Source organism: Strix aluco, chromosome 4, assembly GCF_031877795.1.
Source record: "Strix aluco isolate bStrAlu1 chromosome 4, bStrAlu1.hap1, whole genome shotgun sequence".
In the NCBI taxonomy this organism is placed as follows: Eukaryota; Metazoa; Chordata; class Aves; order Strigiformes; family Strigidae; genus Strix; species Strix aluco.
Window position 1 is genome coordinate 32212088 of NC_133934.1, and position 12723 is coordinate 32224810.

The 12723-nt window shown below is 35.7% G+C and overlaps 1 protein-coding gene across 4 annotated transcripts in view; it reads right to left on the minus strand.

The window, feature by feature from the left end:
- The window catches only part of DLC1 (DLC1 Rho GTPase activating protein), a 254930-nt gene that overhangs the window by 225690 nt on the left and 16517 nt on the right, over nucleotides 1–12723 (minus strand). Inside the window, exon 1 of one of the 4 annotated variants that reach the window (XM_074822634.1) lies at nucleotides 10314–10776. The exons of 1 other annotated variant lie outside the window; for it this stretch is intronic. The gene's annotated coding sequence lies outside the window, so the exon portion shown is untranslated. Of the gene's footprint in view, nucleotides 1–10313; nucleotides 10777–12723 lie in introns of those variants that run through there. 2 more of the 4 variants (XM_074822636.1, XM_074822637.1) reach the window with 2 other exon arrangements.

Sequence of the window (12723 nt, forward strand, 5' to 3'; positions counted from 1 at the left end):
CTTTCACAGAAATTTTAATGGTAAGGTTTGCATGTGTATGCATGTGATGTACTTATATGTTATAAATGTGAACACAGCCCAGTAATATAGCTGTTGCTGATTTTTGTACAGCTAAACACAAACAAAGCCCAAAATGTCTTTTCACATGGTAGTTGTCTGTTACTTTAAGGAGATCTCTTGAGTTAGTGGACAGAAATAGAAGTACAGTCTGGGTGTATCAATGAAAGGTGGTACGTAATTAACACTTGACTGAAATCCACAGCCTGACTCCCACTGGTTCCAACAGAAGAGTTGGGTCTTCTGTGAAAGTGTGCAATGCATACCTGATAACCTAATTTTTCAAGAAAAGCAAAGGAAATCCTGCCTACACTAAAACAAACAGGTATATTAAAACTGACTCAGGTACACTGTAAATATGGTTCTGCTTTAAAAATTATTTTTAAAGTACTCAAATCAATGCAATCCATATAACTATAGTTATATATACAGTACTTTAGTTATATATACAATACTATAGTCATATATACAGTACAGCTTACTATACACTGCTCACCTAAAATTTTTTTCTGCTTCATTCTGCAGGCATTTCAAGACAAAAAGTATTGAAAATGAAGTGAATGACAAAAAAAATCCTATCCCCTCTCTTTCCTTACACTTTGTTTGTTGATGGATTTTTATTCTGAGAAAGTAATACTAGCCGCAATGTTGGATACACAACATTTAGGATCACAGCTTCTCTCTTAATAGAAGTTGCTGTCACCTGTGAGATAATTAAGATAAATTTTGCTAACAGTTTGACTCAGCTATAACTATCCCAATGGAAATTTTTCAGAGACTTAAAACTCTGGTCATACAAAACCAGACAAGATAGGGAGAGTTTCTTAATGTATTTATAATACAGTCTTAGATGGATAAGAACTGAATGATACATTACATTATTTAGGATTACTAAAACCCATAGTTTTTGGCGATACTCTAATACAAGTGCCAATCCCAAAAGTTTTGTAAAAGAAGAAGAATTAATAACAGCTATGGACAAAATATATCCATTTTATTCTACAGAAATTTATGTTTCTTAATTGAAATATTTCTATGCGACATAAGAGTGTGACATTCTACAATATGAACCATAATAAAAAGTGTTTTCTGGAATTACTCTTGGTCCTCATTTTCTGGTAAAATACTTTAATAGTCAATATTAAAAAAAACTTATGGAACACCCTCAAACACTAGTATTGATATGATATTGCATTGTGCCTTTAATACACATCAGAAAGATGTACCACATTGGACAGTGTGGCTTCGGTATCAGTATTTATTACAGAGGTATGAACTAAGCACAACATACATTCCTACCAGCATGTACCTTATAATATAGGATTTTTAAAAAAGACTGTTTTGATGCACCACCAATTGTTGGCCAGCTATAGGTCAACAACAACAACAAAAAATTGGCAACAGATAACAACCCTCAGATAAATTTGAGGAACTGACTCATATTGAAATGTCAGTTGGAAGAGGTGTCAGGACAAGAAAATAAAGTGATCAGGAACCAACTGCTAGAATTGAATAACAAGATCCAAATGAGAAATTACTGAACTTGTAACTCTGAAAGGTACCCAGAGTTACCCTCTGTACATGGGAACAAAAGGAGACAATTATGATGCCTGCAAGGTAGAGGGGGGAAACCTGTGGAGCTGCAAGAGGGATGTTCTTCCAAGCTAATGGCACAGGCCTTTGGAGTCAAAGACAGGTTTTACTTCAAAAGGAAGATGCACAGATCCAGAAGGGATCCTGACCAGGGCTTGGAGTAGGTGTGGGAAGTACATTCTTTCTAGGGTAAGAGAGGGACTCTTTTTCCAATCTTTTTCTCTCTGATCATGAAAAGGAAGAGGAAGCAAAAGGATTTTTTGCCCACAAATTCCCATCTTGTTACTAGGCCTCAGTGGTGTTATCTCTGCAGAACGAGAAGGCTGGAGGAACAGGGGGACCTGATCTGCACATTCAGCCTTGGGGTGCTGTGAGCAATGGTGTGATGCACCAAAAGCTGGTTTTAAAATCAAATCAAATCAAGACCTGAACTTGGTCCTGAACTATATACTTTCAGGTCTGATTTCCATATGCAGTAAATTGGCTGAAAATCTAATGAAGAATAAAAGTTTTAAAAAAACCAAAACAGGAAGCCAAAAGTGAAAATATGTGATTTCTTTTTTTAATAAAGATGGAGATTATTTGCAAAGGCAGCTATTAGAACCTGTGCTTTTTAAACTACTCAGAAGGAGAAAAGCAGTGAAATGACAAAGTTTTTCAATGATACAGAGGGACCCAACTGCAGTGGAGAGCTAGGATATAAAATTGCATATGAAATTCCCTGTCAGTAAATCTAATGGTGTGCAGTTATAAAAAAACCAATTGTAACTATAAAGCCTCTATGATATCTACTACCAACCAGGAAAAAAAACCCAAACAAAGAATCACTGTGGCTGGTAATCTGGAACTGAATTTGAAGCTCAGGGAAAATTAGAAAGTATGTAGCACAGTAGGTAAAAGAGAGACTGAACATACAGTGGCATAATAATGTTTTCTAAATTCTCATTATGACATGAACTGAAAACTGTATGCAGTTATGGTCATTTCATCTCAGGAAAAGAAATGGAGCAGGAAAAGGGATAGCAAAAACCAAAGAGAATGAAAAGTGTGGTATAACTTCTGTTTGAGGAACCATGAAATACCCTAAGATTTCCTGGCTGGGAAGGAGAGGATTTAGAGCCATATAAAAATCAACAGTGTCATCAAGAAGGACAATATTTATTCATCGTGCCTCATAATAGAGGAACTCTCAGAGGACCAAAGTAGAAATAGAAAACAGAAATATTAAAACACAAATAAGATTTTTTGTTTATGCATGTAAAGAAATAGAAGCCACAATATACAGTAGATATAAATTATACACTGCAATCAGTTAGTGATTTCTGATAGAAGAAAAAAACACACAAGAAGTTAATCAAGACAAGTACCTGAAGTCATTCTTGCAACTTGATGATTTCCTCTTTCTTGTGGGGATCAGTTTCATTATCCCTTTAACAAGCTATTTTCTTTTCTCTTTTGTAGATTCTGACATATATTAGATATTCTCTTTATAGTTTACTGTCAATGTGTAATACTGTTAAGGTTGTCAACATCTTTCCTTTAAAAGACATTTAACATGTTACAAAAATTGATACTGTCCAGCAGTATTATATCTCAATACATTAGATGCCCCAAACTATAAAGTTAAGTTGGCAAGTTGTTTATTCAGAGACATCCAAAGTCTTGTTTGTTTTGTGAAAAAATTGTTTCCTAAGATATGAGCCCAAAGTTTTGTCAATCTACCTTAATTTATTGTTAGAAAACAGAAAACAACATGGAGTTGCTTTACTTTCTATTCCTCCTCAAAAAGTAGCTCTATTACCAGTGCTCATCATCATACAAAGAAGGGCTTTTACTCGTAGCCAGCATGTGATTACAGTGGGTTTTAGCTTGGTTGCTTTTGTATTTGGTTAATTTCCAGTGCTGAGCCTCAGATCAGCTGAGCCTCTTCCTCAAGGATGAGAAGGGGGAAATGACAGGATCCAAACTGATCCACAGTTATCCAGGCTTACTTAAGTTCTATATTATTTACACCAAATTTAATTATCAAATCAATACCAATTTAAAAGACAATTTAAAATACCCAACTTTACAGTTTTGTGCTATTTTGCATTGATGAATAGTCAATAAAACAGAGAAATACTATATTTTCAAGTATTTATAGTGTAATGATACTACTCACTCTAATTTTGTTAATGGTATTTTAATATATTAATGATCAACATTAAATTCTTATTAGCTGTTATGATAGTCTATCACCTTCACCACAGCATCATTCCAGAGTGACAGTCATTGAATTTATAACTGCCCACTAGAAAGAGGGTTTAAACCAAAAAACATTTCTAGCATAGATTTTTTTTAGAAGAAGATAAGAACCATGTTATCTAGCAATTCTGATCTGTGAGTCTGCTGGTCTTCAAAATTTAGTAGTCTGAAAGAAACTATACCATCTTGATGGCAACATAATATAGATTGCTCATTTCTTTGGAATGAAGAAAATTAATCTAAGGTGTAAAGGTTTGGACTCTTCTTTTAGCATATGTTTTTCTTTCTCCAGTGGATTTTTTTTTTCTTTACTTTTCCAAAATGGAGGTCTTCTATATGGAAATTTCATTGCACTTCCAATCCTCCCCCAAAATCGTTTCTGCTCTCCACCCTCAGAGAATAGAAAAAATAATGTAGTTGGCAGATTCCTTACTCCTCGTTTCCCCCCCTCCCTTAACTGGAAGCATCTTGAAAAGACGACATGAAAATGAGAAAAGGCCATCCCATAGGACAAGGCAAGCCAGAAAACTGTGGCTATTATTTTCAGTCCTGAATTAAGATAATTTTTTTCCAAACCTCTTTTTTTTGTTTTTTTTTTTTTTTTTTGTTGTTTGTTTTTTTTGTTTCAGGATAGAAGAAATTCCATTTTTTACCCAACTCTAGTGAAAAACTAATTTTCTAGCTACAGGAGGTCCTTTTGAAAACAATATAGATTAACCAGCTTGCATTCCTGATGCCTTTTAGATTTAAGGTTCTAATATAGTGTTTCCATTTAAAGAAAAGCTGCTGGTGCTCGTTATAGCCATGAGCTATGAAATCTGAGGCACTATGGACAACGACTTTTGGCAACCAGTCTGCTTACTGAATAGTAGGGGGCATGGTTTCATTCTTGGTGTAGACAGGACTAAAAAGTATTTTTGATGTTATTATGCATATACTTTGTACATAAAGAGTTGAAAATTATTTTGTCTCATCGATAAAGACAAACACTTTATCATCAAGAGTCTAGAGAGAATGACTACTGAGATAGCTGTGCTTTTTGGTGGGAATGAACCATTAACAGTATCATTTGGAATCCCATCTTGATGCACCTGTAAAAAAGTACTGAGAGCAAACTGAGCAAGTATTTCTGGAATGTAACTGAATATGTGAAAAGCAAAAATTAATCAAAATGGCTGCTGTATCATGTATTTCTTTGGAACTATAGAGAGAAATAACATCTAATGCACACTGAGGGTTTTGAAATGCATTGGAGGACCTAATTAAGTCCACTTCCTTCAAGGAAGGGAAAGAAAAATTTATTTTCCAAGTTGGTGAAATTTTGGGGAAAAAGTCATCATCAGAACCAACACTTGCAAATGACCATTTTTCATTATAATAGTCTTATTTCTGAATTGAGGAAGCTTATCTTTCAAATCTTTGTCTTTGTGTACAATGTCTTTGCATCTCACCTCTTTATCCCCTTTCTCTCTGCCTTTATAACAGTCATAATGTGAATATGACTGTTATAGTCAATAGACCTTCTCCATAGTATTTTACAGAGATACCTCAATTCCAAACTCATCAGCTGGTCTCCTGATTTTATGATGATACTCTCCTATTCATCATCTGTATCCTGCCTGGAAAGACATACCCAACCCTGGAAATTACTGCTGCTGAGTGCATGAGTACAGGAAAAATAAAACAGATTACTTTTGAGCTCATGTAGATATCTTTCCTCTATTTGAAAACTAATACAGGTCTATTTCCTTTACCAGCTACCAATTCTCACACAAAATGCAAAAGCTTTTTAAAAATCTTTACCTATATATTCAACTAAGCTGACAGTGAGTTGAGGTTTGGAAGTTTCCAGAAAGGCAGACGTATCCTGCACATAGGTATTTAATGGAACCAAAATATAGATTTGTCTCTGCACATGGAATCCTCCAAGTCCAGCTTCTGAGTGGAGGGTCCAACTCTTTGAGAGCATCCTTTCAGGAAAAACTTCTTTTTTTTGTGCATTATTATTGAGAGCTCTCACCTGTCACTGACAAAACAGCATTATCTGAAGATAATTCAAGCAAAACGAAAAACGTTATCTGTCATTTAGCTGTGGACAAAAAAAGCGTGTAATGAATCTAACAGTACAACTTCCAGTGCACTGAGCCTCTCAGGACTGGTCAGAAGTGGAGGGTTAAATGCTCCAGACTGAACCAATGAATCCAAAGGAAGCTACCTTGTCCATTACATGTCTCTGTCTTGCTGAGAAAATTCATGAGAACAAAACAGGTTCATATTTTGTGATGGTTTTAGCAAAGGTGATAATAATACAAAATTAAGGTTGTCGGATGCTCTTTAATAAGTTGCATTTTTACAGCTCTAATAATGTAATCCCAGCTGCTTTGTCTAGGCAAATTTCTCACTAGTTCATCTTGTCTCTTCCATTTTCTCTTAGCTCCCTTAGCTGAACAACACTTTGCAACAATCCTCCATACTACGCTAGGTTTCCCTTACTTCTCAGTTTAATTAAATTTCCATTTTGAATCTCACCACTGAGTCCCCCTTATCCAAAGTGAAATTTTGGATCATGAGGCAAACATTCCACAAGTGCAGAGATGTTAAAGTTGGAACATCTATTTGTTCTAGCACTAAAGAGTATATGTCATGGTTGAGATCTAGTACAGCAGACTGTATGAAACTCTCACTGATAACACCTACCTACCCTGGAAAGCCTAGAGCTGATGAAGAGTGAGCTAGAGGGTGAGAGAACCATTAGAGATTCGGAGGTACCATAAGTTGTTTACAAACTTTCGTAAAGTTCAAGGGCATTTAATCTAAACCTACTGGATTTTTACACAAGGTATAATAAAATAGCTAACAAGAAATACGAATCAGAGTAAGAAAAAGAGCCTAGAGGGAAGTGAAGGCTAGAAGTAAAGAGTACATCGTATGAGTCAAAATGGTTTTAATGTAGATATATACAGTCATATTTGTGTTCAATGGCTGATGTGTAACATGCCAGAGATAAAACTGCAGGCATTTCTAATTTCAACATGAGCGATTTCCTCATTGAAGAGAAACAAGCAATTATGGTAATAGTGGATTTGAAATTCTCTACCAACAGACTGTTCATAAAATGAGTAGTTTCTAAAAGCATTGACAAATATCAGTGGTAAAATACGGGCTGCAGTCAGCAGTGCAAAAACATATTCAAATTCTATGTTGGTAATTATTTCCATAAAAATAATATTAACAATCCTACTCCATGTAAGATTTGCTTGTTAAAATTCTATATAAATTTTGTTTGGGGCATATTTTTTATATATATATCTACACACACATACATATGTATACACGTACATATACATATTAGACACACACATAAATAAAAAATACACCTGTGTATACAGGTCAGCCTAAAGTCCTTACTAAATATTCACACTAATCACCATCTTTGGAGATATTTAAAACCAAATTGGATGAGGTCCTAAGCAACCTGCTGTAGTTGGCCCCACTTTGAGTGAGGGGTTGTACCAAAGACCTCCAAGAGGCTCTTTCCTATTAGGAAGGAAATCAAGATCTAGCCCTTCTGGATCTGTTATTTCAATTGCTCTTACCCCTATGTTACTCTATTTTTGTCTTTTTCCTTTTTCCTTTGTAAAAGGAACACAACACCAACATAAGAAACATTTTAATTTTTTTCTCCAGACAAACAAACAACAGAAAATGGAACCAGATGACTAAAAGAAAAAAGAAGAATACTCTAAAATGTATCTCCTTTCTGACAAAAGAGAAAACTGTTTGTAAGTTCTCTTCTTCCTTCTGCTACTGCCCTCCTCAGGGAAGCTTTATGTCAGAGGAGATACATTTCAGCAAAAAAATTCATGTTAAGAACAACAGAAAACTATAATATAAAATTCAGCTTAACACTTCTGACAATTAAAAAAATTAAAATTAATTAACCTTTGAAACTAGTGAAAAAGCCAAAATGGGCATCCTTCTATTGTTTCACCACCTAAAGAATAATTTAAAAATTGATTTTAAGCTCAGCAATTGAGAAGAATTACTATAAAACTCGCCTATTCAAAAACTGCCTACCCAGCTGTTGTCTTTACTTTTAATTTTCTTTTAGGAGGGAACGGCTTTATATTAGAGAAACCTTCAGGAATTAGGCCCAAATATACAAACTTATTTTGTTCAAGTGCTCTGATGGTCAATAGGTACAAGGTTGAAAAGAAAAAAAAGTTTGCAGGCACATAAATTTATGGTGAAGGAAAGCTATTTGAATATTTTCCAATACATGAATGTAACCACTTGCATTAATTTTTCCGAAGGCTGCAGACAATAATTCATGTGCTTAATTGTTCAGAGGAGTCATCTGATATAACTACTTGGGCTATTTTCTTGTTTCAAATTAAGAACATTGGTATTTCTGAAGGAACACAGCAAGGTCAAAAACTTTAGGTATTCATTTTCTATGTTCATTATTGTCATATATCAATAAAATAATTTTCAGGGTTTTTTTTAGACAGTATACTTTCTGTGAATTCTTTTTCTTCAACAATACCTTAAAAAACAAAACCAGGTTAGCATAACAGAGAAGTTTTAGTCTAAGTAGAACCAGGAGTTGAACTCTGATTTGTCTTCAGGACTTTTAAATAAATCTAAATCAAAAAGGTGGGCAGCTATCTGTCTTACATTTTCTTATAGTGTGTAAGAAACTTCAGAGTTAAATGAGAAAATACTTTCTGAGTTATGTTCTATTGTCTACCCTATAGTTCAGCTGTCTCAGGTGTCAAGTATTTTCATCTGCAAGTGAGGTCAGATGAGGTCATTATATAATTTAAAACCCAGAAGACAGTGCTGCAGAAGGCACCCCTTGATATAGAATAATTATTCTTATTATGTGGTATTTTCTCTTCTGTTTAACTAGAGTACTCGTTAATACTAAGTACGTACACACATACTTGTGGGAGCAAGTATGGGAATACAGTGCAGTAAAAGCCACTAATGCTAAATCCCTTGAGACATCAAAGTTCCAGCACAGATTTCACAGGAGTGACGCAGACACTCAGCCGTTCAGATTTCTCTCAACTTCTCAGTCCCACCACCTACCTATCACAGCTCTCCCAGCTTAGGGCACTGAACTGGAGAAGGCTTGTCCATAAGCAAAGGAGTGACTGTGACTTTAAAATTCACCCCAGGATATACCCAGGGACAATTTACTGCCTACCAACTCTTCCCTGTTCCTTTCAGAGCCCTGCCCTTCATAACGCAGAGCCACTTCTGACCACCATGAACAACTTTCTTCCATCCAAATGGCAATAAGGTGTACAATTCTCAATCTATTGCAGAGTTTTGAGCCCATTCTGGAGTATTTACTGGTCCTTCATGTCCTTTCATGCCACAAAGTCATTTCATTACTCGCCAATCATTTTGAAAAATTATTCAGTAAAAATACAGTAAAAACTTGAAATATGTGAACAAATTACTCCTGTTTAGTTACCAGTCTGGCCAATAACTATATGGAGCCTTAATAATGCACATAAGAAAAATAATTTCTCACATTACTTATGAGCAACAACTGTCCTTTTAGATTTTTAGCAAGACAAAGGATACTATACAGATTGCCATAAAAAATGCTTCTGATATCCATAACAAGTTAATAATTAAATCACGCCTTTATGTAAAATAGCAGCAGCTCCATTCACACATCAGTTAAAGATAACATCCCAAAGTTCCCCCTAAACTCCTTAACAGCAGATTCTTGTTATTTTTAATAGTTAAACGTTTACAAGATTAAAAAAAAGACTGAGTAAATTCATACATCTTCATCAAAAATTATAGTCAGCTGACATTTACTGAATCTTACTTTCCCTCTTCAAATGCTAGCACAGCACACCCCAAACTGCGTATCTAATGATAGGTTACTAAAAATAACCTAATTTAGCTCATGCCAAGAAATAAACCTTGGATTTTCAGATTTAAAGCATACACATTTAAGACTGCATTGTCAGTTATACCACAAATGTCATCTAGGACTGAGAAAAGGCTAGAGACCAAGCCCAGCAGAGGTAAAACTGATATATCTACCTAAAACACTCCTCATGATCATTACTGTTGGAGGGGAGGGAAGGGAAGGTGGGTGTAGAGAAAAAAACATAGCCCTAAATGCCCTCCCTGTTGGCAAATGAGGTGAAAAAAGAAATCATTCACACGTCTAGCTTTCCTATTTAATGTCCATTAAAAAATATGCAAGCAAGACCATGCAGCTCTATTTATATATGAATGCAAATAAAGTTCAGCATATCAAGCATATTTTTAAAAGATGAAGTAAAATGCACAAGAAGATTTTTTTATAGATCTGGCACATTTTGATCAACAGAATTGGCACAGTCTACAACTAAATGTACATTTTTAATGATTATCATTTTTTTTACCTCCAGTTTTAGTGCTGAGATCCTGAATGCAGAAAGCTCCAGCGCTGGATACTGCTTGTTTCTTTTCTGATCTTCCTTTTCTTTCCTTTTTTTTTTTTTAAAAAAAATTTTTTGATACTTTAAAGTACAGAAAGATTCCAAGACAGCCTTACCTAGATGAAGAGACTCTGGTGTTCGGACATGACCTCCCTAAAATCTTTGGTCAATAAAAGAAAAAAAAAACCAAAAACAAAAACAAAATGAAGGAGCAAACAAACAAACAAAAGAGCCCATTGCCAGTTAGCTCCTGCTAGCATAAAAGTTCAGATTTCGCTACTGAGATCATTGCTCTATTCTAAGCAGTTTTGCTCAATGTGTGATTCTAACAAAAACACCCTCTGCAGCTGGAGGGAGCCTTAACTAAGCACAAGCCTGTCAAGCTTTTCCCAGTGACTTCTGTCTACTAAATTCAGACTGATGTTTTGTGAAAGGGGCCTCAACAACCAGGCCCAGATTGCCTGAAAAGTATTTCCTGCCTTTGAGAGAGAGGGAGAGGGAGAGAGACACAGCGAGCCTGACTGCCTGCCTGCGCCAGGGAGAGGGAAAGGGAGAGAGCGCACAGAGGTGGGAGGAAAGAAAAAAGACTACAAGACTGAGCATTTCAAGGCATTCAGCTTAATAAACTGCTGGGCTATTTCTGTCAAACGGGAAGATGTGTGCTACAGTTACATAATGTAAAACTGTTTTCAAACCCCTCCCTCCGTTTTTTTTTTCCTTTGAAAAAATATTTTATGCATCTCAAATGTTCGTGCAAACATAACAGTTATCCAGAACAACTGGAGAACGTCTCTGAAACGCCTGGTCTTTGGCACCAGGTAGTGAGAAACAGGCAGAGAACAACATGGTCTAAACTCAATTAACACGTTGCATTGACAGAGTCTAGTGCTATTCTGACGACAGTCAGATAGATACTGTTTACACGCATATGCTAAAATTGTATTCGGACTCAAGAGAATAAGCTGGATCTGAGAAAATGAATGCTACGGTTTAAACACAGTCATATTGCAGGCAGTGGTATACATTGCTTTACCTCTTCAGTGAATCCTCCAGAGTCACACAAACCCAGCTCTGCAAAAGCAAAAGGACAGACTCCATCTTGATCATATTAGTATTTTGCTGACATAAAACACTTGTAACTACTTCGTTCCAGTTTGACAGGGTGCCTGAATCACGTCTCCAGAGTAACCCACAGCATCTACATCCTTTGCTCTATACAAATTTAGTGAATATCATCTGTTTATCTTTTCTGCTTTCTTCTGCCTCCTCTGAATGACTTCCTCTTAGCTGTTCCAGCCTGAGAACTTGGATTACCATTTGGTTTTGATTAAAACCAGACGGACAGCTCTGTAGAAGTTTGAGGGTAAGCTAATGGAAATGACTAGCATGGCTTTAATCAGTGTATCTATTAATAATAAATATTAGCTATTCACATAACAAATTCTACTAATAAACACATGCAAAAAACATCTTTGGTCTCATATTTAGGTGAAATAACATACTCAATTTTTATTCCATTTAATTCAATGTGAATCATAATGGCAATGACCATGTATGATTTCCAAACTGCAGGGTGAAGCCAACTCTTTTTTTTCTTTAAAGAAAGGAAGAAGTGGTTTTACTACATTTAATCGTCATCCCAGGTGGGTCAGTGATACGTCATTTACCTTCCAATGACCCCTTCAGCCAGTGTAAACCCTCTTTATTATTACTCTGAATAAATGATTTTACCATTACTGATCAGATTATTGATTGGAACCTTTGGACTTTGGCTGGCCTTCAGAGGGAGCTGTAGAGATGCAGAAGTAAGACACTGCATACACTATGCTACATAAAATAGTGCCTGGACATTTAGTGAAGTCTCCATTCAGCAGGCCTGCCACAACTGGGACAGGATATTTATTCTGAAAGAAGATAGGAAACCTTCATAATTACTAACTGCTTATACATGAGCTTTCTACCAGCTTCCAACAACTGCCTTTTAAGTGTTTATATAATGCCTTCATTAGCTAAAGTGAGTCTTCTCGAGGGCATTTCTTTAGTTAAAGAAACGCCAGCCCTGTAGGGCTGTCTCCAGCTCCCACTAATATGGTCATATCTGGAGCTAATTTGTCAAGCTTTAGCTCCTCAGCATGTGGAACTTTGTGCTAAAGTCTACTAAATTTGCTGAATGTGGTCTTCATTGTCATACATGTAATTCTATATATGCATTTTTCAGCCTTAAAATTACAGTATTAACTTTAAAAGTTAGTTGCAAAATTATGCAGGCCCAAATGGAAGTGGGTTTGAAATTTTTCCCAGTAGCTTTCATGTACATGGATTGTGGAGGTAGACAACCTTAAGTGGAATGACTGACCAGGCTAACCTCTGCATC